At 42.6% G+C, this 23,121-nt stretch overlaps 18 non-coding genes across 18 annotated transcripts; all 18 read left to right on the forward strand.

Annotated features, from left to right (window-relative positions):
- The first annotated feature begins 2,757 nt into the window (after window positions 1-2,757).
- On the forward strand, window positions 2,758-2,876 carry LOC124323090. Its single transcript, XR_006915335.1, has one exon. It is a non-coding gene; the product is annotated as a 5S ribosomal RNA (ribosomal RNA).
- Window positions 2,877-3,493: 617 nt separating this feature from the next.
- On the forward strand, window positions 3,494-3,612 carry LOC124323091. The gene has a single exon (XR_006915336.1). It is a non-coding gene; the product is annotated as a 5S ribosomal RNA (ribosomal RNA).
- A 754-nt stretch (window positions 3,613-4,366) lies between these two features.
- LOC124322387 lies at window positions 4,367-4,588 on the forward strand. Its single transcript, XR_006914675.1, has one exon. It is a non-coding gene; the product is annotated as a small nucleolar RNA U3 (small nucleolar RNA).
- Window positions 4,589-5,098: 510 nt separating this feature from the next.
- On the forward strand, window positions 5,099-5,289 carry LOC124322154. Its single transcript, XR_006914504.1, has one exon. It is a non-coding gene; the product is annotated as a U2 spliceosomal RNA (small nuclear RNA).
- A 509-nt stretch (window positions 5,290-5,798) lies between these two features.
- LOC124321961 lies at window positions 5,799-5,962 on the forward strand. The gene has a single exon (XR_006914322.1). It is a non-coding gene; the product is annotated as a U1 spliceosomal RNA (small nuclear RNA).
- A 192-nt stretch (window positions 5,963-6,154) lies between these two features.
- Trnah-gug lies at window positions 6,155-6,244 on the forward strand. Its single transcript is given in 2 exon segments — window positions 6,155-6,191; window positions 6,210-6,244. It is a non-coding gene; the product is annotated as a tRNA-His (tRNA).
- Window positions 6,245-6,648: 404 nt separating this feature from the next.
- On the forward strand, window positions 6,649-6,790 carry LOC124322597. The gene has a single exon (XR_006914871.1). It is a non-coding gene; the product is annotated as a U4 spliceosomal RNA (small nuclear RNA).
- Window positions 6,791-7,364: 574 nt separating this feature from the next.
- Window positions 7,365-7,487, forward strand: LOC124322789. The gene has a single exon (XR_006915050.1). It is a non-coding gene; the product is annotated as a U5 spliceosomal RNA (small nuclear RNA).
- Window positions 7,488-7,690: 203 nt separating this feature from the next.
- On the forward strand, window positions 7,691-7,809 carry LOC124322970. Its single transcript, XR_006915220.1, has one exon. It is a non-coding gene; the product is annotated as a 5S ribosomal RNA (ribosomal RNA).
- Window positions 7,810-14,222: 6,413 nt separating this feature from the next.
- Window positions 14,223-14,341, forward strand: LOC124323092. The gene has a single exon (XR_006915337.1). It is a non-coding gene; the product is annotated as a 5S ribosomal RNA (ribosomal RNA).
- Window positions 14,342-14,958: 617 nt separating this feature from the next.
- Window positions 14,959-15,077, forward strand: LOC124323093. The gene has a single exon (XR_006915338.1). It is a non-coding gene; the product is annotated as a 5S ribosomal RNA (ribosomal RNA).
- A 754-nt stretch (window positions 15,078-15,831) lies between these two features.
- LOC124322388 lies at window positions 15,832-16,053 on the forward strand. The gene has a single exon (XR_006914676.1). It is a non-coding gene; the product is annotated as a small nucleolar RNA U3 (small nucleolar RNA).
- Window positions 16,054-16,563: 510 nt separating this feature from the next.
- On the forward strand, window positions 16,564-16,754 carry LOC124322155. The gene has a single exon (XR_006914505.1). It is a non-coding gene; the product is annotated as a U2 spliceosomal RNA (small nuclear RNA).
- A 509-nt stretch (window positions 16,755-17,263) lies between these two features.
- LOC124321962 lies at window positions 17,264-17,427 on the forward strand. The gene has a single exon (XR_006914323.1). It is a non-coding gene; the product is annotated as a U1 spliceosomal RNA (small nuclear RNA).
- A 192-nt stretch (window positions 17,428-17,619) lies between these two features.
- Window positions 17,620-17,709, forward strand: Trnah-gug. Its single transcript is given in 2 exon segments — window positions 17,620-17,656; window positions 17,675-17,709. It is a non-coding gene; the product is annotated as a tRNA-His (tRNA).
- Window positions 17,710-18,113: 404 nt separating this feature from the next.
- Window positions 18,114-18,255, forward strand: LOC124322598. Its single transcript, XR_006914872.1, has one exon. It is a non-coding gene; the product is annotated as a U4 spliceosomal RNA (small nuclear RNA).
- A 574-nt stretch (window positions 18,256-18,829) lies between these two features.
- LOC124322790 lies at window positions 18,830-18,952 on the forward strand. The gene has a single exon (XR_006915051.1). It is a non-coding gene; the product is annotated as a U5 spliceosomal RNA (small nuclear RNA).
- A 203-nt stretch (window positions 18,953-19,155) lies between these two features.
- Window positions 19,156-19,274, forward strand: LOC124322981. The gene has a single exon (XR_006915231.1). It is a non-coding gene; the product is annotated as a 5S ribosomal RNA (ribosomal RNA).
- The last annotated feature ends 3,847 nt before the right edge of the window (window positions 19,275-23,121 follow it).

Below are 23,121 nucleotides of genomic sequence, written 5' to 3' on the forward strand. Positions count from 1 at the left end.
CCGAGAGGCTACTAGACGTCCTCCAACCTCTTTGTTGCTGAAAGATATTTGAAACGCCGTGCGCGAAGCGCACGGCACAGCCGAGAGGCTTGTACGTTGGTGGTTTCTTCGGGCAGCTCTATCTAATCTCTCTGGCTCTGAGATCCTTATGCAACGCAAGCTAAGTAAAGCGCGAAGCGCACGGCACAGCCGAGAGGCTTGTACGTTGGTGGTTTCTTCGGGCAGCTCTATCTAATCTCTCTGACTCTGAGATCCTTATGCAACGCAAGCTAAGTAAGGGAAGCAATCGTTAGCCTTATGACACTTGGATTGTTGGCTCATTGATCGGACATCCCCGGAACGAGAAAATTAAAAATGACAGTTAGCCAAAAATAGTGGCGTTTGGAAATATTATCAAATTTTATATTCGGTTGTCCATTGACAAATGTACTTATATGTCCTCGTTTGTTTGGCTAAGGTTGGTGTGTATTTCGAACAGAAAGTACAGCCGAGAGGCTACTAGACGTCCTCCAACCTCTTTGTTGCTGAAAGATATTTGAAACGCCGTGCGCGAAGCGCACGGCACAGCCGAGAGGCTTGTACGTTGGTGGTTTCTTCGGGCAGCTCTATCTAATCTCTCTGGCTCTGAGATCCTTATGCAACGCAAGCTAAGTAAAGCGCGAAGCGCACGGCACAGCCGAGAGGCTTGTACGTTGGTGGTTTCTTCGGGCAGCTCTATCTAATCTCTCTGACTCTGAGATCCTTATGCAACGCAAGCTAAGTAAGGGAAGCAATCGTTAGCCTTATGACACTTGGATTGTTGGCTCATTGATCGGACATCCCCGGAACGAGAAAATTAAAAATGACAGTTAGCCAAAAATAGTGGCGTTTGGAAATATTATCAAATTTTATATTCGGTTGTCCATTGACAAATGTACTTATATGTCCTCGTTTGTTTGGCTAAGGTTGGTGTGTATTTCGAACAGAAAGTACAGCCGAGAGGCTACTAGACGTCCTCCAACCTCTTTGTTGCTGAAAGATATTTGAAACGCCGTGCGCGAAGCGCACGGCACAGCCGAGAGGCTTGTACGTTGGTGGTTTCTTCGGGCAGCTCTATCTAATCTCTCTGGCTCTGAGATCCTTATGCAACGCAAGCTAAGTAAAGCGCGAAGCGCACGGCACAGCCGAGAGGCTTGTACGTTGGTGGTTTCTTCGGGCAGCTCTATCTAATCTCTCTGACTCTGAGATCCTTATGCAACGCAAGCTAAGTAAGGGAAGCAATCGTTAGCCTTATGACACTTGGATTGTTGGCTCATTGATCGGACATCCCCGGAACGAGAAAATTAAAAATGACAGTTAGCCAAAAATAGTGGCGTTTGGAAATATTATCAAATTTTATATTCGGTTGTCCATTGACAAATGTACTTATATGTCCTCGTTTTAACGTACAGCCGAGAGGCTTGTACGTTGGTGGTTTCTTCGGGCAGCTCTATCTAATCTCTCTGGCTCTGAGATCCTTATGCAACGCAAGCTAAGTAAAGCGCGAAGCGCACGACACAGCCGAGAGGCTTGTACGTTGGTGGTTTCTTCGGGCAGCTCTATCTAATCTCTCTGACTCTGAGATCCTTATGCAACGCAAGCTAAGTAAGGGAAGCAATCGTTAGCCTTATGACACTTGGATTGTTGGCTCATTGATCGGACATCCCCGGAACGAGAAAATTAAAAATGACAGTTAGCCAAAAATAGTGGCGTTTGGAAATATTATCAAATTTTATATTCGGTTGTCCATTGACAAATGTACTTATATGTCCTCGTTTTAACGTACAGCCGAGAGGCTTGTACGTTGGTGGTTTCTTCGGGCAGCTCTATCTAATCTCTCTGGCTCTGAGATCCTTATGCAACGCAAGCTAAGTAAAGCGCGAAGCGCACGGCACAGCCGAGAGGCTTGTACGTTGGTGGTTTCTTCGGGCAGCTCTATCTAATCTCTCTGACTCTGAGATCCTTATGCAACGCAAGCTAAGTAAGGGAAGCAATCGTTAGCCTTATGACACTTGGATTGTTGGCTCATTGATCGGACATCCCCGGAACGAGAAAATTAAAAATGACAGTTAGCCAAAAATAGTGGCGTTTGGAAATATTATCAAATTTTATATTCGGTTGTCCATTGACAAATGTACTTATATGTCCTCGTTTGTTTGGCTAAGGTTGGTGTGTATTTCGAACAGAAAGTACAGCCGAGAGGCTACTAGACGTCCTCCAACCTCTTTGTTGCTGAAAGATATTTGAAACGCCGTGCGCGAAGCGCACGGCACAGCCGAGAGGCTTGTACGTTGGTGGTTTCTTCGGGCAGCTCTATCTAATCTCTCTGGCTCTGAGATCCTTATGCAACGCAAGCTAAGTAAAGCGCGAAGCGCACGGCACAGCCGAGAGGCTTGTACGTTGGTGGTTTCTTCGGGCAGCTCTATCTAATCTCTCTGACTCTGAGATCCTTATGCAACGCAAGCTAAGTAAGGGAAGCAATCGTTAGCCTTATGACACTTGGATTGTTGGCTCATTGATCGGACATCCCCGGAACGAGAAAATTAAAAATGACAGTTAGCCAAAAATAGTGGCGTTTGGAAATATTATCAAATTTTATATTCGGTTGTCCATTGACAAATGTACTTATATGTCCTCGTTTGTTTGGCTAAGGTTGGTGTGTATTTCGAACAGAAAGTAAGCAAGCATTAGAACTAGATTTAGAGGCGAATATGGTCGGGTAATGGCGACTGAATTGATGTCAACGGCCACACCACATAGAACTCACCCGGTCTCGTCAGCTCCCGGAAGTTAAGCTATGTCGGGTCCCGTTAGTACTTGGATGGGTGACCGCTTGGGAATACGGGATGCTGTTGGCATGGTGTAATTTTATTTTTGCTCCCCAAGTTAGATGAGACATGGAATATAATGTATTCTTTAGGTATTAGTTGAAAAGGGTATTGCTGGGACTTTGATTAATGATACCATATATTGTAGAACGCATGTTTGTTTGATCTCAGATTTGATCACAGCCGAGAGGCTTGTACGTTGGTGGTTTCTTCGGGCAGCTCTATCTAATCTCTCTGGCTCTGAGATCCTTATGCAACGCAAGCTAAGTAAAGCGCGAAGCGCACGGCACAGCCGAGAGGCTTGTACGTTGGTGGTTTCTTCGGGCAGCTCTATCTAATCTCTCTGACTCTGAGATCCTTATGCAACGCAAGCTAAGTAAGGGAAGCAATCGTTAGCCTTATGACACTTGGATTGTTGGCTCATTGATCGGACATCCCCGGAACGAGAAAATTAAAAATGACAGTTAGCCAAAAATAGTGGCGTTTGGAAATATTATCAAATTTTATATTCGGTTGTCCATTGACAAATGTACTTATATGTCCTCGTTTGTTTGGCTAAGGTTGGTGTGTATTTCGAACAGAAAGTAAGCAAGCATTAGAACTAGATTTAGAGGCGAATATGGTCGGGTAATGGCGACTGAATTGATGTCAACGGCCACACCACATAGAACTCACCCGGTCTCGTCAGCTCCCGGAAGTTAAGCTATGTCGGGTCCCGTTAGTACTTGGATGGGTGACCGCTTGGGAATACGGGATGCTGTTGGCATGGTGTAATTTTATTTTTGCTCCCCAAGTTAGATGAGACATGGAATATAATGTATTCTTTAGGTATTAGTTGAAAAGGGTATTGCTGGGACTTTGATTAATGATACCATATATTGTAGAACGCATGTTTGTTTGATCTCGGTAGTTTTAACGACAAAAAAAAAGATAGAGGTTTGGCTATTTTGTTGAGGCTGTTGCATGACGCCCACTCACTGGCACGATCCCACTACTGCCGAACACGGGAACTTTTGGCTGCTAGGTTTCCCTCCTGACCCACTACGCTCCTCCTTAGCTAACCTGCACCTACTAGATTCCTCTAGCAGATCCATGCTGATGTCAAGCTTAGTGCGGGCACCTGATCAACATGCGGTATCACGAAACAGGGCTCCTAAACTCAAGCCATCCACTCTACCAAGCCTCCCCGAAGCAGGATTATAGGTGCACGCCAAACACCCAGCTGATAAATGGGCTCTCAATCGATAATACATTACTGTAATAAATTGATTTGATGAGCACGCGGATTCTTTATTGTGTCCAAAATTGGTCTCGTCACTTGTTCTATAACTATTAAAGAGCTTCTCGGTGTTTCAATAAATGAACAAAATGCAAGACCTGACAATGTATGTACTGTGTGCGTCAAGTATTGCAAATCTCAATTTAATATTCCGAAATATCGATCTATGCACTGTAATTTACGCCAAAGCTCATTGATCGTACAAACCTTATTTAGAGTTCTGCAAAATAACATTGCATTTAAGATCATACTTCACAGGATCATTTCTGTAGTATATCTTGACTTGTTTCCCACCAGAAACTTGTCTCCTTTCAACCCACGATGACGAGTTAAGACGCTGGTTTCTGAGCGTGAAACAGGCTGTGAGTGTAGCTGTCTCGACAGCATCAAACACAGTCATTGAGGACCGTTTCCGTTAAATCCATGTGAAATAGCGGAAGGAAACTAGCGTGTTCAGAGTGGTTGAGATGATAAAACAAATTTAAATTCTTGAAAATCTAAAGAGATACATCTTAATAATAATTCCAGGTATTCGTGTCCTTAAATCATCTGCTTGTATGGCAAAATAAATTGTGAAAGTGAGGTTGGTCAATTTGAGGATGTGTCATGACTTTATGATCGTATTGCATTCTTTTAGTTATTGTTATTTAATCATGATTAATTATCGTTCAGAGCTTTTGTCGTCAGGTGGCGTGGCAAAGCCATATTCTGAAAAAAAAGGACCTAGTGTGATAACGAGAGTAAAATTTGCAACGCCTTCAGCGTAAATTGTATCTCCCTTAATACAGTATGAGCATAATAAAACAAATGAAAATGAACTTTATAAGCATCAAGTGGTCGCGTCTGGAAAAATGAACAACTCAATATTTTATAGCATTTCTTGAATGTTTTGAGTGATATGAGTATTCTTCGTACACCACCGGAAATGTGTTGAACCTCAGTGGTTATTTTGGGCAGTAATCCTTGTAACATTATCGCTTCTCGGCCTTTTGGCTAAGATCAAAGTGTAGTATCTGTTCTTATCAGCTTAATATCTGATACGGGTTCAAATGGACCCCAGAATATTAAACTGATTTTTGGCATACGGTGGGAATACAGTGCTTGCACTGCTCCCGCCACGGGTTGACCCGGTATTGCAGTACCTCCGGGATCGGCTCACCCTCTATGAGGGAGAACATATTGAATAAAACAGAAATTGTCTTAGCACCGTATAATAAAAGACCATGTATAATTGCAAAACTGTCATGTAGACATGTTTGTAATTTTTTCTAATTGTATTTTTTTCGTAATATCAAGAAAAGCATAAAAAAATACGTACTTGATTGTGTTAACTAATTAGTACTGTTCATCTTTCGATGTGATGTTTTTTTTTAAAATATGAAGATGCGTGTATTTTCATATGAAAAGTCGATTTTCTTATTTTCTTATTTGCCAATTGGACGACCAAATGAAAAAAAACAAGCAATTTGTTTCTTGAAAAGTATTTGCAAAGATCAAGACCATGAAATAAATACTGAGCTTTATTTACTATATTTTGCTCGAGTTCGTAATTCAAGTCGATGAAAGAAAGTGGGTGGTATTCTCTAAACGTCAGTCAAATACTTGAACACTCTTTGTCAATATTGTTCTGCTGTATACAAAGTATTAAACAAAGTGAAAAAGCATCCACAATCATACTTACCTGGCTCAGAGGCAACCATGATCACCAAGGTGGTTCCTCCAGGGCGAGGCCTTTCCATTGCACTAAGGATGGGCTGACCCTTGCGATTAATCCAAATGTGATTAACTCGGGAGTACAATTTTTGGTAGTGGGGGACTGCGTTCGCGCCGTTCCCTGAACACACTATAAATGTAAGAAAAATTCTTGTCATCTGCCGGAAGTTGAACTAAATCTGGTCCCGTTAGTAAACGGTAGGGTTGACCGCTTGGGAATACGCGAAGCATCAGATTTTCTTTCTGGGAAGAAACAACAAAGTAATGAAATTCATGTTTAGCTACTTTAATATAAATCATCATGGCCAATGGATTGGCCGTGATCGTCTAGTGGTTAGGACCCTACGTTGTGGTACCTACTAGATATGAATCCGTAGTAACCCAGGTTCGAATCCTGGTCACGGCACTGAAAACTGATTTTTCACGTCAACACGCAGATTAACTATAAATTTTGTTTGGTTGGAAAGTAATGCTCGCTCACTTCAATAGTTCATAATGTGAAAAACAATTTGGAATGAAAACCTGAAATTCCCCCTCCCTTTTTTTGTGTGTGCAGGAAGTTGTTGAAATGTATGGAAGAAAAATACACATTTACAGAATTTCAAGTATTTGACCCGATATTAAGACAAAAATTATTTCATGTATGTAATGAACTGTCCCCTGTTGGTATTAGTCCAATGGGAGATGGAAATTAAAATTTGCCTAGGGTAATCTAAATGAATATTTCTGAACGAAATTGTTGGTCCAACACGTCCAAGCAGAACGAATTCAGCAAATGCTTAAGTAGACTTGCTTTTCTGATTATAATTTAGCTTTGCGCAGTGGCAATATCATAACCAATGAGGGTCTCCCGAGGTGTGATTATTGCTAGTTGAAAACTTTAACCAATACCCCGCCACGATGAAGTGAAATAATCTTTGTCGTCGGCAATTTTTGATAGCTCCATCAGGAGCATTTCAGCGTACAAGAAAAAAAAAATTACAGTCAGTTAGAAAAATTGGAGTGTTGCATAGTGTGTTTATAACATTAAACGGTGAAAGTGAAATCGTATAAGTGATTTTTGTTTCCATTTAGTTGGTATTGCACGTCAGACAAGGCTGATTAATTCGTTCGCTGAAGGCCATTAATATCAGTCAGTTGGAACATTGTGAACACGGGGAAAATATTTGAAAAGGTGATTCCAAATGACAAGGTGAAAAGATTCCACCATGTTTAAAGGGGAAGTTCAATAAATTGTTAACCGCTGTAGGGTGAATGTCGGGGTAAACATCTGATCCCACCACCTACGTGTTGGGCTTGTACCATAAAGATCGTTCATTTTTTTCAAAAATAACACTGCGCACAACTGTTTCGTTCAAAAACATGTTAACGAGCTTTATACATGATATTTACTTTAAAATAACTGTACCCATTGATAAAGAATTGCACAAGGATTTTGATATGTAAACGCATGTTTCGAAAAAAAACCTTACAAGCGCACTTCAAAATTTTGAAATGAATATAAATACAAGGCATACCACTGTTATTTACTCTGGTTTCTAATCAATACCCGGATAAATCTTTCGCCTTTTACTAAAGATTTCCGTGGTTAGGAGCATTGATGAGTCTATATGACTTATTTTTTTAACGCCCGGTCTTCTGATTGGGCACTTTGAATAAATGAAAAATTAAAAACGTCTGTATGCGGAAACAAAGATATTCTACTACTACATACTGACAACATTTGTAAAATGACAAACGGATAGTTTTTCGGTGGTTTTGGTAAGATTAGTGTGTATTTCAAAAAGATAAATCTCAAGCACAAGTAATAGATTAGAGGCGAATATGGTCGGGTAATTGCGTCTAGTTTAATGTCAACGGCCATACCACATAGAACTCACCCGGTCTCGTCAGCTCCCGGAAGTTAAGCTATGTCGGGTCCCGTTAGTACTTGGATGGGTGACCGCTTGGGAATACGGGATGCTGTTGGCATGGAATTATTTTATTTTTGTGAATCCAATTGAATTGAAGTGCTTCCCAAGATGGGTGATACTACATGGACTACAATGTATTATTTTGGCATTAGTTGAAAATGGAAGGAACGTATTTTTTACTGGATATTGCCTACTAGACGTCCTCCAACCTCTTTGTTGCTGAAAGATATTTGAAACGCCGTGCGCGAAGCGCACGGCACAGCCGAGAGGCTACTAGACGTCCTCCAACCTCTTTGTTGCTGAAAGATATTTGAAACGCCGTGCGCGAAGCGCACGGCACAGCCGAGAGGCTTGTACGTTGGTGGTTTCTTCGGGCAGCTCTATCTAATCTCTCTGGCTCTGAGATCCTTATGCAACGCAAGCTAAGTAAAGCGCGAAGCGCACGGCACAGCCGAGAGGCTTGTACGTTGGTGGTTTCTTCGGGCAGCTCTATCTAATCTCTCTGACTCTGAGATCCTTATGCAACGCAAGCTAAGTAAGGGAAGCAATCGTTAGCCTTATGACACTTGGATTGTTGGCTCATTGATCGGACATCCCCGGAACGAGAAAATTAAAAATGACAGTTAGCCAAAAATAGTGGCGTTTGGAAATATTATCAAATTTTATATTCGGTTGTCCATTGACAAATGTACTTATATGTCCTCGTTTGTTTGGCTAAGGTTGGTGTGTATTTCGAACAGAAAGTACAGCCGAGAGGCTACTAGACGTCCTCCAACCTCTTTGTTGCTGAAAGATATTTGAAACGCCGTGCGCGAAGCGCACGGCACAGCCGAGAGGCTTGTACGTTGGTGGTTTCTTCGGGCAGCTCTATCTAATCTCTCTGGCTCTGAGATCCTTATGCAACGCAAGCTAAGTAAAGCGCGAAGCGCACGGCACAGCCGAGAGGCTTGTACGTTGGTGGTTTCTTCGGGCAGCTCTATCTAATCTCTCTGACTCTGAGATCCTTATGCAACGCAAGCTAAGTAAGGGAAGCAATCGTTAGCCTTATGACACTTGGATTGTTGGCTCATTGATCGGACATCCCCGGAACGAGAAAATTAAAAATGACAGTTAGCCAAAAATAGTGGCGTTTGGAAATATTATCAAATTTTATATTCGGTTGTCCATTGACAAATGTACTTATATGTCCTCGTTTTAACGTACAGCCGAGAGGCTTGTACGTTGGTGGTTTCTTCGGGCAGCTCTATCTAATCTCTCTGGCTCTGAGATCCTTATGCAACGCAAGCTAAGTAAAGCGCGAAGCGCACGACACAGCCGAGAGGCTTGTACGTTGGTGGTTTCTTCGGGCAGCTCTATCTAATCTCTCTGACTCTGAGATCCTTATGCAACGCAAGCTAAGTAAGGGAAGCAATCGTTAGCCTTATGACACTTGGATTGTTGGCTCATTGATCGGACATCCCCGGAACGAGAAAATTAAAAATGACAGTTAGCCAAAAATAGTGGCGTTTGGAAATATTATCAAATTTTATATTCGGTTGTCCATTGACAAATGTACTTATATGTCCTCGTTTTAACGTACAGCCGAGAGGCTTGTACGTTGGTGGTTTCTTCGGGCAGCTCTATCTAATCTCTCTGGCTCTGAGATCCTTATGCAACGCAAGCTAAGTAAAGCGCGAAGCGCACGGCACAGCCGAGAGGCTTGTACGTTGGTGGTTTCTTCGGGCAGCTCTATCTAATCTCTCTGACTCTGAGATCCTTATGCAACGCAAGCTAAGTAAGGGAAGCAATCGTTAGCCTTATGACACTTGGATTGTTGGCTCATTGATCGGACATCCCCGGAACGAGAAAATTAAAAATGACAGTTAGCCAAAAATAGTGGCGTTTGGAAATATTATCAAATTTTATATTCGGTTGTCCATTGACAAATGTACTTATATGTCCTCGTTTGTTTGGCTAAGGTTGGTGTGTATTTCGAACAGAAAGTACAGCCGAGAGGCTACTAGACGTCCTCCAACCTCTTTGTTGCTGAAAGATATTTGAAACGCCGTGCGCGAAGCGCACGGCACAGCCGAGAGGCTTGTACGTTGGTGGTTTCTTCGGGCAGCTCTATCTAATCTCTCTGGCTCTGAGATCCTTATGCAACGCAAGCTAAGTAAAGCGCGAAGCGCACGGCACAGCCGAGAGGCTTGTACGTTGGTGGTTTCTTCGGGCAGCTCTATCTAATCTCTCTGACTCTGAGATCCTTATGCAACGCAAGCTAAGTAAGGGAAGCAATCGTTAGCCTTATGACACTTGGATTGTTGGCTCATTGATCGGACATCCCCGGAACGAGAAAATTAAAAATGACAGTTAGCCAAAAATAGTGGCGTTTGGAAATATTATCAAATTTTATATTCGGTTGTCCATTGACAAATGTACTTATATGTCCTCGTTTGTTTGGCTAAGGTTGGTGTGTATTTCGAACAGAAAGTACAGCCGAGAGGCTACTAGACGTCCTCCAACCTCTTTGTTGCTGAAAGATATTTGAAACGCCGTGCGCGAAGCGCACGGCACAGCCGAGAGGCTTGTACGTTGGTGGTTTCTTCGGGCAGCTCTATCTAATCTCTCTGGCTCTGAGATCCTTATGCAACGCAAGCTAAGTAAAGCGCGAAGCGCACGGCACAGCCGAGAGGCTTGTACGTTGGTGGTTTCTTCGGGCAGCTCTATCTAATCTCTCTGACTCTGAGATCCTTATGCAACGCAAGCTAAGTAAGGGAAGCAATCGTTAGCCTTATGACACTTGGATTGTTGGCTCATTGATCGGACATCCCCGGAACGAGAAAATTAAAAATGACAGTTAGCCAAAAATAGTGGCGTTTGGAAATATTATCAAATTTTATATTCGGTTGTCCATTGACAAATGTACTTATATGTCCTCGTTTTAACGTACAGCCGAGAGGCTTGTACGTTGGTGGTTTCTTCGGGCAGCTCTATCTAATCTCTCTGGCTCTGAGATCCTTATGCAACGCAAGCTAAGTAAAGCGCGAAGCGCACGACACAGCCGAGAGGCTTGTACGTTGGTGGTTTCTTCGGGCAGCTCTATCTAATCTCTCTGACTCTGAGATCCTTATGCAACGCAAGCTAAGTAAGGGAAGCAATCGTTAGCCTTATGACACTTGGATTGTTGGCTCATTGATCGGACATCCCCGGAACGAGAAAATTAAAAATGACAGTTAGCCAAAAATAGTGGCGTTTGGAAATATTATCAAATTTTATATTCGGTTGTCCATTGACAAATGTACTTATATGTCCTCGTTTTAACGTACAGCCGAGAGGCTTGTACGTTGGTGGTTTCTTCGGGCAGCTCTATCTAATCTCTCTGGCTCTGAGATCCTTATGCAACGCAAGCTAAGTAAAGCGCGAAGCGCACGGCACAGCCGAGAGGCTTGTACGTTGGTGGTTTCTTCGGGCAGCTCTATCTAATCTCTCTGACTCTGAGATCCTTATGCAACGCAAGCTAAGTAAGGGAAGCAATCGTTAGCCTTATGACACTTGGATTGTTGGCTCATTGATCGGACATCCCCGGAACGAGAAAATTAAAAATGACAGTTAGCCAAAAATAGTGGCGTTTGGAAATATTATCAAATTTTATATTCGGTTGTCCATTGACAAATGTACTTATATGTCCTCGTTTGTTTGGCTAAGGTTGGTGTGTATTTCGAACAGAAAGTACAGCCGAGAGGCTACTAGACGTCCTCCAACCTCTTTGTTGCTGAAAGATATTTGAAACGCCGTGCGCGAAGCGCACGGCACAGCCGAGAGGCTTGTACGTTGGTGGTTTCTTCGGGCAGCTCTATCTAATCTCTCTGGCTCTGAGATCCTTATGCAACGCAAGCTAAGTAAAGCGCGAAGCGCACGGCACAGCCGAGAGGCTTGTACGTTGGTGGTTTCTTCGGGCAGCTCTATCTAATCTCTCTGACTCTGAGATCCTTATGCAACGCAAGCTAAGTAAGGGAAGCAATCGTTAGCCTTATGACACTTGGATTGTTGGCTCATTGATCGGACATCCCCGGAACGAGAAAATTAAAAATGACAGTTAGCCAAAAATAGTGGCGTTTGGAAATATTATCAAATTTTATATTCGGTTGTCCATTGACAAATGTACTTATATGTCCTCGTTTGTTTGGCTAAGGTTGGTGTGTATTTCGAACAGAAAGTACAGCCGAGAGGCTACTAGACGTCCTCCAACCTCTTTGTTGCTGAAAGATATTTGAAACGCCGTGCGCGAAGCGCACGGCACAGCCGAGAGGCTTGTACGTTGGTGGTTTCTTCGGGCAGCTCTATCTAATCTCTCTGGCTCTGAGATCCTTATGCAACGCAAGCTAAGTAAAGCGCGAAGCGCACGGCACAGCCGAGAGGCTTGTACGTTGGTGGTTTCTTCGGGCAGCTCTATCTAATCTCTCTGACTCTGAGATCCTTATGCAACGCAAGCTAAGTAAGGGAAGCAATCGTTAGCCTTATGACACTTGGATTGTTGGCTCATTGATCGGACATCCCCGGAACGAGAAAATTAAAAATGACAGTTAGCCAAAAATAGTGGCGTTTGGAAATATTATCAAATTTTATATTCGGTTGTCCATTGACAAATGTACTTATATGTCCTCGTTTGTTTGGCTAAGGTTGGTGTGTATTTCGAACAGAAAGTACAGCCGAGAGGCTACTAGACGTCCTCCAACCTCTTTGTTGCTGAAAGATATTTGAAACGCCGTGCGCGAAGCGCACGGCACAGCCGAGAGGCTTGTACGTTGGTGGTTTCTTCGGGCAGCTCTATCTAATCTCTCTGGCTCTGAGATCCTTATGCAACGCAAGCTAAGTAAAGCGCGAAGCGCACGGCACAGCCGAGAGGCTTGTACGTTGGTGGTTTCTTCGGGCAGCTCTATCTAATCTCTCTGACTCTGAGATCCTTATGCAACGCAAGCTAAGTAAGGGAAGCAATCGTTAGCCTTATGACACTTGGATTGTTGGCTCATTGATCGGACATCCCCGGAACGAGAAAATTAAAAATGACAGTTAGCCAAAAATAGTGGCGTTTGGAAATATTATCAAATTTTATATTCGGTTGTCCATTGACAAATGTACTTATATGTCCTCGTTTTAACGTACAGCCGAGAGGCTTGTACGTTGGTGGTTTCTTCGGGCAGCTCTATCTAATCTCTCTGGCTCTGAGATCCTTATGCAACGCAAGCTAAGTAAAGCGCGAAGCGCACGACACAGCCGAGAGGCTTGTACGTTGGTGGTTTCTTCGGGCAGCTCTATCTAATCTCTCTGACTCTGAGATCCTTATGCAACGCAAGCTAAGTAAGGGAAGCAATCGTTAGCCTTATGACACTTGGATTGTTGGCTCATTGATCGGACATCCCCGGAACGAGAAAATTAAAAATGACAGTTAGCCAAAAATAGTGGCGTTTGGAAATATTATCAAATTTTATATTCGGTTGTCCATTGACAAATGTACTTATATGTCCTCGTTTTAACGTACAGCCGAGAGGCTTGTACGTTGGTGGTTTCTTCGGGCAGCTCTATCTAATCTCTCTGGCTCTGAGATCCTTATGCAACGCAAGCTAAGTAAAGCGCGAAGCGCACGGCACAGCCGAGAGGCTTGTACGTTGGTGGTTTCTTCGGGCAGCTCTATCTAATCTCTCTGACTCTGAGATCCTTATGCAACGCAAGCTAAGTAAGGGAAGCAATCGTTAGCCTTATGACACTTGGATTGTTGGCTCATTGATCGGACATCCCCGGAACGAGAAAATTAAAAATGACAGTTAGCCAAAAATAGTGGCGTTTGGAAATATTATCAAATTTTATATTCGGTTGTCCATTGACAAATGTACTTATATGTCCTCGTTTGTTTGGCTAAGGTTGGTGTGTATTTCGAACAGAAAGTACAGCCGAGAGGCTACTAGACGTCCTCCAACCTCTTTGTTGCTGAAAGATATTTGAAACGCCGTGCGCGAAGCGCACGGCACAGCCGAGAGGCTTGTACGTTGGTGGTTTCTTCGGGCAGCTCTATCTAATCTCTCTGGCTCTGAGATCCTTATGCAACGCAAGCTAAGTAAAGCGCGAAGCGCACGGCACAGCCGAGAGGCTTGTACGTTGGTGGTTTCTTCGGGCAGCTCTATCTAATCTCTCTGACTCTGAGATCCTTATGCAACGCAAGCTAAGTAAGGGAAGCAATCGTTAGCCTTATGACACTTGGATTGTTGGCTCATTGATCGGACATCCCCGGAACGAGAAAATTAAAAATGACAGTTAGCCAAAAATAGTGGCGTTTGGAAATATTATCAAATTTTATATTCGGTTGTCCATTGACAAATGTACTTATATGTCCTCGTTTGTTTGGCTAAGGTTGGTGTGTATTTCGAACAGAAAGTAAGCAAGCATTAGAACTAGATTTAGAGGCGAATATGGTCGGGTAATGGCGACTGAATTGATGTCAACGGCCACACCACATAGAACTCACCCGGTCTCGTCAGCTCCCGGAAGTTAAGCTATGTCGGGTCCCGTTAGTACTTGGATGGGTGACCGCTTGGGAATACGGGATGCTGTTGGCATGGTGTAATTTTATTTTTGCTCCCCAAGTTAGATGAGACATGGAATATAATGTATTCTTTAGGTATTAGTTGAAAAGGGTATTGCTGGGACTTTGATTAATGATACCATATATTGTAGAACGCATGTTTGTTTGATCTCAGATTTGATCACAGCCGAGAGGCTTGTACGTTGGTGGTTTCTTCGGGCAGCTCTATCTAATCTCTCTGGCTCTGAGATCCTTATGCAACGCAAGCTAAGTAAAGCGCGAAGCGCACGGCACAGCCGAGAGGCTTGTACGTTGGTGGTTTCTTCGGGCAGCTCTATCTAATCTCTCTGACTCTGAGATCCTTATGCAACGCAAGCTAAGTAAGGGAAGCAATCGTTAGCCTTATGACACTTGGATTGTTGGCTCATTGATCGGACATCCCCGGAACGAGAAAATTAAAAATGACAGTTAGCCAAAAATAGTGGCGTTTGGAAATATTATCAAATTTTATATTCGGTTGTCCATTGACAAATGTACTTATATGTCCTCGTTTGTTTGGCTAAGGTTGGTGTGTATTTCGAACAGAAAGTAAGCAAGCATTAGAACTAGATTTAGAGGCGAATATGGTCGGGTAATGGCGACTGAATTGATGTCAACGGCCACACCACATAGAACTCACCCGGTCTCGTCAGCTCCCGGAAGTTAAGCTATGTCGGGTCCCGTTAGTACTTGGATGGGTGACCGCTTGGGAATACGGGATGCTGTTGGCATGGTGTAATTTTATTTTTGCTCCCCAAGTTAGATGAGACATGGAATATAATGTATTCTTTAGGTATTAGTTGAAAAGGGTATTGCTGGGACTTTGATTAATGATACCATATATTGTAGAACGCATGTTTGTTTGATCTCGGTAGTTTTAACGACAAAAAAAAAGATAGAGGTTTGGCTATTTTGTTGAGGCTGTTGCATGACGCCCACTCACTGGCACGATCCCACTACTGCCGAACACGGGAACTTTTGGCTGCTAGGTTTCCCTCCTGACCCACTACGCTCCTCCTTAGCTAACCTGCACCTACTAGATTCCTCTAGCAGATCCATGCTGATGTCAAGCTTAGTGCGGGCACCTGATCAACATGCGGTATCACGAAACAGGGCTCCTAAACTCAAGCCATCCACTCTACCAAGCCTCCCCGAAGCAGGATTATAGGTGCACGCCAAACACCCAGCTGATAAATGGGCTCTCAATCGATAATACATTACTGTAATAAATTGATTTGATGAGCACGCGGATTCTTTATTGTGTCCAAAATTGGTCTCGTCACTTGTTCTATAACTATTAAAGAGCTTCTCGGTGTTTCAATAAATGAACAAAATGCAAGACCTGACAATGTATGTACTGTGTGCGTCAAGTATTGCAAATCTCAATTTAATATTCCGAAATATCGATCTATGCACTGTAATTTACGCCAAAGCTCATTGATCGTACAAACCTTATTTAGAGTTCTGCAAAATAACATTGCATTTAAGATCATACTTCACAGGATCATTTCTGTAGTATATCTTGACTTGTTTCCCACCAGAAACTTGTCTCCTTTCAACCCACGATGACGAGTTAAGACGCTGGTTTCTGAGCGTGAAACAGGCTGTGAGTGTAGCTGTCTCGACAGCATCAAACACAGTCATTGAGGACCGTTTCCGTTAAATCCATGTGAAATAGCGGAAGGAAACTAGCGTGTTCAGAGTGGTTGAGATGATAAAACAAATTTAAATTCTTGAAAATCTAAAGAGATACATCTTAATAATAATTCCAGGTATTCGTGTCCTTAAATCATCTGCTTGTATGGCAAAATAAATTGTGAAAGTGAGGTTGGTCAATTTGAGGATGTGTCATGACTTTATGATCGTATTGCATTCTTTTAGTTATTGTTATTTAATCATGATTAATTATCGTTCAGAGCTTTTGTCGTCAGGTGGCGTGGCAAAGCCATATTCTGAAAAAAAAGGACCTAGTGTGATAACGAGAGTAAAATTTGCAACGCCTTCAGCGTAAATTGTATCTCCCTTAATACAGTATGAGCATAATAAAACAAATGAAAATGAACTTTATAAGCATCAAGTGGTCGCGTCTGGAAAAATGAACAACTCAATATTTTATAGCATTTCTTGAATGTTTTGAGTGATATGAGTATTCTTCGTACACCACCGGAAATGTGTTGAACCTCAGTGGTTATTTTGGGCAGTAATCCTTGTAACATTATCGCTTCTCGGCCTTTTGGCTAAGATCAAAGTGTAGTATCTGTTCTTATCAGCTTAATATCTGATACGGGTTCAAATGGACCCCAGAATATTAAACTGATTTTTGGCATACGGTGGGAATACAGTGCTTGCACTGCTCCCGCCACGGGTTGACCCGGTATTGCAGTACCTCCGGGATCGGCTCACCCTCTATGAGGGAGAACATATTGAATAAAACAGAAATTGTCTTAGCACCGTATAATAAAAGACCATGTATAATTGCAAAACTGTCATGTAGACATGTTTGTAATTTTTTCTAATTGTATTTTTTTCGTAATATCAAGAAAAGCATAAAAAAATACGTACTTGATTGTGTTAACTAATTAGTACTGTTCATCTTTCGATGTGATGTTTTTTTTTAAAATATGAAGATGCGTGTATTTTCATATGAAAAGTCGATTTTCTTATTTTCTTATTTGCCAATTGGACGACCAAATGAAAAAAAACAAGCAATTTGTTTCTTGAAAAGTATTTGCAAAGATCAAGACCATGAAATAAATACTGAGCTTTATTTACTATATTTTGCTCGAGTTCGTAATTCAAGTCGATGAAAGAAAGTGGGTGGTATTCTCTAAACGTCAGTCAAATACTTGAACACTCTTTGTCAATATTGTTCTGCTGTATACAAAGTATTAAACAAAGTGAAAAAGCATCCACAATCATACTTACCTGGCTCAGAGGCAACCATGATCACCAAGGTGGTTCCTCCAGGGCGAGGCCTTTCCATTGCACTAAGGATGGGCTGACCCTTGCGATTAATCCAAATGTGATTAACTCGGGAGTACAATTTTTGGTAGTGGGGGACTGCGTTCGCGCCGTTCCCTGAACACACTATAAATGTAAGAAAAATTCTTGTCATCTGCCGGAAGTTGAACTAAATCTGGTCCCGTTAGTAAACGGTAGGGTTGACCGCTTGGGAATACGCGAAGCATCAGATTTTCTTTCTGGGAAGAAACAACAAAGTAATGAAATTCATGTTTAGCTACTTTAATATAAATCATCATGGCCAATGGATTGGCCGTGATCGTCTAGTGGTTAGGACCCTACGTTGTGGTACCTACTAGATATGAATCCGTAGTAACCCAGGTTCGAATCCTGGTCACGGCACTGAAAACTGATTTTTCACGTCAACACGCAGATTAACTATAAATTTTGTTTGGTTGGAAAGTAATGCTCGCTCACTTCAATAGTTCATAATGTGAAAAACAATTTGGAATGAAAACCTGAAATTCCCCCTCCCTTTTTTTGTGTGTGCAGGAAGTTGTTGAAATGTATGGAAGAAAAATACACATTTACAGAATTTCAAGTATTTGACCCGATATTAAGACAAAAATTATTTCATGTATGTAATGAACTGTCCCCTGTTGGTATTAGTCCAATGGGAGATGGAAATTAAAATTTGCCTAGGGTAATCTAAATGAATATTTCTGAACGAAATTGTTGGTCCAACACGTCCAAGCAGAACGAATTCAGCAAATGCTTAAGTAGACTTGCTTTTCTGATTATAATTTAGCTTTGCGCAGTGGCAATATCATAACCAATGAGGGTCTCCCGAGGTGTGATTATTGCTAGTTGAAAACTTTAACCAATACCCCGCCACGATGAAGTGAAATAATCTTTGTCGTCGGCAATTTTTGATAGCTCCATCAGGAGCATTTCAGCGTACAAGAAAAAAAAAATTACAGTCAGTTAGAAAAATTGGAGTGTTGCATAGTGTGTTTATAACATTAAACGGTGAAAGTGAAATCGTATAAGTGATTTTTGTTTCCATTTAGTTGGTATTGCACGTCAGACAAGGCTGATTAATTCGTTCGCTGAAGGCCATTAATATCAGTCAGTTGGAACATTGTGAACACGGGGAAAATATTTGAAAAGGTGATTCCAAATGACAAGGTGAAAAGATTCCACCATGTTTAAAGGGGAAGTTCAATAAATTGTTAACCGCTGTAGGGTGAATGTCGGGGTAAACATCTGATCCCACCACCTACGTGTTGGGCTTGTACCATAAAGATCGTTCATTTTTTTCAAAAATAACACTGCGCACAACTGTTTCGTTCAAAAACATGTTAACGAGCTTTATACATGATATTTACTTTAAAATAACTGTACCCATTGATAAAGAATTGCACAAGGATTTTGATATGTAAACGCATGTTTCGAAAAAAAACCTTACAAGCGCACTTCAAAATTTTGAAATGAATATAAATACAAGGCATACCACTGTTATTTACTCTGGTTTCTAATCAATACCCGGATAAATCTTTCGCCTTTTACTAAAGATTTCCGTGGTTAGGAGCATTGATGAGTCTATATGACTTATTTTTTTAACGCCCGGTCTTCTGATTGGGCACTTTGAATAAATGAAAAATTAAAAACGTCTGTATGCGGAAACAAAGATATTCTACTACTACATACTGACAACATTTGTAAAATGACAAACGGATAGTTTTTCGGTGGTTTTGGTAAGATTAGTGTGTATTTCAAAAAGATAAATCTCAAGCACAAGTAATAGATTAGAGGCGAATATGGTCGGGTAATTGCGTCTAGTTTAATGTCAACGGCCATACCACATAGAACTCACCCGGTCTCGTCAGCTCCCGGAAGTTAAGCTATGTCGGGTCCCGTTAGTACTTGGATGGGTGACCGCTTGGGAATACGGGATGCTGTTGGCATGGAATTATTTTATTTTTGTGAATCCAATTGAATTGAAGTGCTTCCCAAGATGGGTGATACTACATGGACTACAATGTATTATTTTGGCATTAGTTGAAAATGGAAGGAACGTATTTTTTACTGGATATTGCCTACTAGACGTCCTCCAACCTCTTTGTTGCTGAAAGATATTTGAAACGCCGTGCGCGAAGCGCACGGCACAGCCGAGAGGCTACTAGACGTCCTCCAACCTCTTTGTTGCTGAAAGATATTTGAAACGCCGTGCGCGAAGCGCACGGCACAGCCGAGAGGCTTGTACGTTGGTGGTTTCTTCGGGCAGCTCTATCTAATCTCTCTGGCTCTGAGATCCTTATGCAACGCAAGCTAAGTAAAGCGCGAAGCGCACGGCACAGCCGAGAGGCTTGTACGTTGGTGGTTTCTTCGGGCAGCTCTATCTAATCTCTCTGACTCTGAGATCCTTATGCAACGCAAGCTAAGTAAGGGAAGCAATCGTTAGCCTTATGACACTTGGATTGTTGGCTCATTGATCGGACATCCCCGGAACGAGAAAATTAAAAATGACAGTTAGCCAAAAATAGTGGCGTTTGGAAATATTATCAAATTTTATATTCGGTTGTCCATTGACAAATGTACTTATATGTCCTCGTTTGTTTGGCTAAGGTTGGTGTGTATTTCGAACAGAAAGTACAGCCGAGAGGCTACTAGACGTCCTCCAACCTCTTTGTTGCTGAAAGATATTTGAAACGCCGTGCGCGAAGCGCACGGCACAGCCGAGAGGCTTGTACGTTGGTGGTTTCTTCGGGCAGCTCTATCTAATCTCTCTGGCTCTGAGATCCTTATGCAACGCAAGCTAAGTAAAGCGCGAAGCGCACGGCACAGCCGAGAGGCTTGTACGTTGGTGGTTTCTTCGGGCAGCTCTATCTAATCTCTCTGACTCTGAGATCCTTATGCAACGCAAGCTAAGTAAGGGAAGCAATCGTTAGCCTTATGACACTTGGATTGTTGGCTCATTGATCGGACATCCCCGGAACGAGAAAATTAAAAATGACAGTTAGCCAAAAATAGTGGCGTTTGGAAATATTATCAAATTTTATATTCGGTTGTCCATTGACAAATGTACTTATATGTCCTCGTTTTAACGTACAGCCGAGAGGCTTGTACGTTGGTGGTTTCTTCGGGCAGCTCTATCTAATCTCTCTGGCTCTGAGATCCTTATGCAACGCAAGCTAAGTAAAGCGCGAAGCGCACGACACAGCCGAGAGGCTTGTACGTTGGTGGTTTCTTCGGGCAGCTCTATCTAATCTCTCTGACTCTGAGATCCTTATGCAACGCAAGCTAAGTAAGGGAAGCAATCGTTAGCCTTATGACACTTGGATTGTTGGCTCATTGATCGGACATCCCCGGAACGAGAAAATTAAAAATGACAGTTAGCCAAAAATAGTGGCGTTTGGAAATATTATCAAATTTTATATTCGGTTGTCCATTGACAAATGTACTTATATGTCCTCGTTTTAACGTACAGCCGAGAGGCTTGTACGTTGGTGGTTTCTTCGGGCAGCTCTATCTAATCTCTCTGGCTCTGAGATCCTTATGCAACGCAAGCTAAGTAAAGCGCGAAGCGCACGGCACAGCCGAGAGGCTTGTACGTTGGTGGTTTCTTCGGGCAGCTCTATCTAATCTCTCTGACTCTGAGATCCTTATGCAACGCAAGCTAAGTAAGGGAAGCAATCGTTAGCCTTATGACACTTGGATTGTTGGCTCATTGATCGGACATCCCCGGAACGAGAAAATTAAAAATGACAGTTAGCCAAAAATAGTGGCGTTTGGAAATATTATCAAATTTTATATTCGGTTGTCCATTGACAAATGTACTTATATGTCCTCGTTTGTTTGGCTAAGGTTGGTGTGTATTTCGAACAGAAAGTACAGCCGAGAGGCTACTAGACGTCCTCCAACCTCTTTGTTGCTGAAAGATATTTGAAACGCCGTGCGCGAAGCGCACGGCACAGCCGAGAGGCTTGTACGTTGGTGGTTTCTTCGGGCAGCTCTATCTAATCTCTCTGGCTCTGAGATCCTTATGCAACGCAAGCTAAGTAAAGCGCGAAGCGCACGGCACAGCCGAGAGGCTTGTACGTTGGTGGTTTCTTCGGGCAGCTCTATCTAATCTCTCTGACTCTGAGATCCTTATGCAACGCAAGCTAAGTAAGGGAAGCAATCGTTAGCCTTATGACACTTGGATTGTTGGCTCATTGATCGGACATCCCCGGAACGAGAAAATTAAAAATGACAGTTAGCCAAAAATAGTGGCGTTTGGAAATATTATCAAATTTTATATTCGGTTGTCCATTGACAAATGTACTTATATGTCCTCGTTTGTTTGGCTAAGGTTGGTGTGTATTTCGAACAGAAAGTACAGCCGAGAGGCTACTAGACGTCCTCCAACCTCTTTGTTGCTGAAAGATATTTGAAACGCCGTGCGCGAAGCGCACGGCACAGCCGAGAGGCTTGTACGTTGGTGGTTTCTTCGGGCAGCTCTATCTAATCTCTCTGGCTCTGAGATCCTTATGCAACGCAAGCTAAGTAAAGCGCGAAGCGCACGGCACAGCCGAGAGGCTTGTACGTTGGTGGTTTCTTCGGGCAGCTCTATCTAATCTCTCTGACTCTGAGATCCTTATGCAACGCAAGCTAAGTAAGGGAAGCAATCGTTAGCCTTATGACACTTGGATTGTTGGCTCATTGATCGGACATCCCCGGAACGAGAAAATTAAAAATGACAGTTAGCCAAAAATAGTGGCGTTTGGAAATATTATCAAATTTTATATTCGGTTGTCCATTGACAAATGTACTTATATGTCCTCGTTTTAACGTACAGCCGAGAGGCTTGTACGTTGGTGGTTTCTTCGGGCAGCTCTATCTAATCTCTCTGGCTCTGAGATCCTTATGCAACGCAAGCTAAGTAAAGCGCGAAGCGCACGACACAGCCGAGAGGCTTGTACGTTGGTGGTTTCTTCGGGCAGCTCTATCTAATCTCTCTGACTCTGAGATCCTTATGCAACGCAAGCTAAGTAAGGGAAGCAATCGTTAGCCTTATGACACTTGGATTGTTGGCTCATTGATCGGACATCCCCGGAACGAGAAAATTAAAAATGACAGTTAGCCAAAAATAGTGGCGTTTGGAAATATTATCAAATTTTATATTCGGTTGTCCATTGACAAATGTACTTATATGTCCTCGTTTTAACGTACAGCCGAGAGGCTTGTACGTTGGTGGTTTCTTCGGGCAGCTCTATCTAATCTCTCTGGCTCTGAGATCCTTATGCAACGCAAGCTAAGTAAAGCGCGAAGCGCACGGCACAGCCGAGAGGCTTGTACGTTGGTGGTTTCTTCGGGCAGCTCTATCTAATCTCTCTGACTCTGAGATCCTTATGCAACGCAAGCTAAGTAAGGGAAGCAATCGTTAGCCTTATGACACTTGGATTGTTGGCTCATTGATCGGACATCCCCGGAACGAGAAAATTAAAAATGACAGTTAGCCAAAAATAGTGGCGTTTGGAAATATTATCAAATTTTATATTCGGTTGTCCATTGACAAATGTACTTATATGTCCTCGTTTGTTTGGCTAAGGTTGGTGTGTATTTCGAACAGAAAGTACAGCCGAGAGGCTACTAGACGTCCTCCAACCTCTTTGTTGCTGAAAGATATTTGAAACGCCGTGCGCGAAGCGCACGGCACAGCCGAGAGGCTTGTACGTTGGTGGTTTCTTCGGGCAGCTCTATCTAATCTCTCTGGCTCTGAGATCCTTATGCAACGCAAGCTAAGTAAAGCGCGAAGCGCACGGCACAGCC

This window comes from Daphnia pulicaria, chromosome 1, assembly GCF_021234035.1.
Source record: "Daphnia pulicaria isolate SC F1-1A chromosome 1, SC_F0-13Bv2, whole genome shotgun sequence".
NCBI classification, from domain to species: domain Eukaryota; kingdom Metazoa; phylum Arthropoda; class Branchiopoda; order Diplostraca; family Daphniidae; genus Daphnia; species Daphnia pulicaria.